Source organism: Myotis brandtii, unplaced genomic scaffold (genome assembly GCF_000412655.1).
Source record: "Myotis brandtii unplaced genomic scaffold, ASM41265v1 scaffold627, whole genome shotgun sequence".
Taxonomy (NCBI): domain Eukaryota; kingdom Metazoa; phylum Chordata; class Mammalia; order Chiroptera; family Vespertilionidae; genus Myotis; species Myotis brandtii.
In genome coordinates, this window is record NW_005370397.1 from 2,113,640 (window position 1) to 2,115,823 (window position 2,184).

The 2,184-nt window shown below is 62.7% G+C and overlaps 1 protein-coding gene across 12 annotated transcripts in view; it reads left to right on the forward strand.

The window, feature by feature from the left end:
• Nucleotides 1–2,184, forward strand: part of CDC42BPA (CDC42 binding protein kinase alpha (DMPK-like)) — a 202,142-nt gene that overhangs the window by 196,979 nt on the left and 2,979 nt on the right. The gene's annotated exons all lie outside the window — the stretch shown is intronic.

Below are 2,184 nucleotides of genomic sequence, written 5' to 3' on the forward strand. Positions count from 1 at the left end.
TGCGGGCCCCGTGGACCCCATGCAGCCCCTGTACACCCCGTGGACCCCATGCAGCCCCTGTACACCCCGCGGACCCCGTGCAGCCCCTGCACACCCCATGCAGTCCGGGGCCCCCAGGCCCAGCCTGCTGCCCGTGCCGGCAAGCGCAGGGGTGAGCAGATAGCCTGGTTCCTTCTAGAGCTGCCGTCACCTCGGGACAGGCCGGGGCGCTGCCAAGCGTGCTGAGGGACGACTGTACGGTGCCATGGCAGCCCCGGCAGCTGTCGGGATAAATTCGTACCAGGACAGTTAGGAAACCCACACGCCCTCCAGGATGTGGGCACGGCGGAGTCTTGTCGGATTAATTGCCGGCCAGCGTGGCTCCTGGTGGTGTTGGAAGTGAAGGAACTGGAGTGCAAGAGGTGGCAAGGGTCCGCTCAGGCAGGGGCTGGGAGAAGGTGAGGCCTTTTTGAAAAACCCTCACCCAAGGATATATGTTTGAGTTTAAAGAGGGCTGGGAAAGAGAGAGATTGCCTCCTGTGCGCACCCGACCAGGCATCAGACCGCCACCGAGGGGTCAAACGTGCCCTGATCGGGGTCAAACCTGCAACCTTTTGGTGCCGGGGAAGACCTCCAACCACTGAGCCCCTGGGCCAGGTGGTAAGACTTTATTGTGCTTTTTATTTTTTAAACAGAACGGGAAGCCTTTGAGGAGTGGTGAGTAGGGAGGACCTCTATCCAGTTTGCTTCTTAGAAAGCGCTCCTGGCTGCCAGATGGAGACCGGATGAGCGGGAGGCGGGGCTGGAGGCACCTGAGGGGCTGGTAGAGCAGGCGGGGGCTGCGGGCCTGGGAGCCGCCCAGGAGGCGAGGAGAGGTGGGGAGAGGAGCCGGCTCCAGCTCCGCTTCCCCGTGGAAACCCTGAGACTCCTGACGTTAGTGTGGGAGGCGGCGGGAGGGGTTAGAGGTGCACCGGGTTCCTGCAGGGCTGGCCGCCTGGTGTGTCCCGCCGCTCCCTGGGGTTCGAGGGGCTGGCTCGTCCCTGCCGGTACGGCGTCCCTGGTAGGACAGACATGCACCCTTTGGTCAACTCGGAGAAGGCTGGGGACAGGCTCAGGAACACACCCTTTTGCCCCAAAAGCAAGAGAAGATTCATCACTCGCCCCGCAGCTGTTTTGAAGGACCATGTGCACATGTGCTCCCGCTGGGCTGGGTGCCGGGCGGATCCTGCCAGCCAGGCGCCTCTCTCAAGGGCTCAGTTTGGTGCCAGCCTTTCGTTTTCCCTCTGGCCTGCGTCTCCTTCCTGTCCTTCTCGCAGATCCCCAGCTCAGGGCCGCAGGGAGGGACGGCTCCGCCCAGGGGCAGCGCCTCAGCGGGGAGGGGATGGTGTCCGAAGGAAGAGATGGTTTATGGGAATGAAAGCGCCGGGATGCTGGAGCGGCTTCCTCCGAAAGGGGCTGCCCAGGGGGACCCCTGGCTGATTTCATTGCAGCTCCGTCCCCGGAGTTCACTTCACCTTTGGTGGCTCCTGGGTGCTGTGCGGGGATGGCCCTTGTAGCTTCTGATTCGGGGAAGGCCGTCCTTGGCCAGTGGCTGCTTCGCGTGTGAACGGGAACGTGAGTGCCCACGCCACCCGCACAGGCCGCGGCCCACGCCAGCTGCCCGGGGGCCTCTGACACTGAGAGACCGGCCCGCACTGCGCTCAGGCCCACATTTAAAGCTGTTCAGTCGGAGCAGGTCGCTCCTTGTGTGGTGAAGGCCGTTTGCTCGGAGCCTCCTGAGGCCACTGGGCTCCCCCGTCGCTCGCTCGTGGCCCTGCAGACTGGTTCCCGCCCCTTCCTGCCGCGGACCAGACGCCCCGGGCTTCCCGCAGGCTCCCTCCGCCCCAGGGCTTCGGGATTGTGGTCACTAGGTGCACAGTCATGTTTTGACATTTTGATTGAATTCTTAATGTAAAACACTAAATTGGGGTTTGTTAAACCAGCGAGAAGTTCAAAGAATCACAATCTATGTCTTATACAGAAACCTCAACATGGTCTTTTTTCTTTAATTCTTTATTGTTTAAAGTTTTACATAAGTCTCCTTTTTCCCCCATTGACTTCGTCCCGGCACTCCCCAGCTCATGCCCTCACACTACCCCCCCCCCCCCCCCCCCCCCCCCCCCCCCCCCCCCCCCCCCCCCCCCCCCCCCCCCCCCCCCCCCCCCC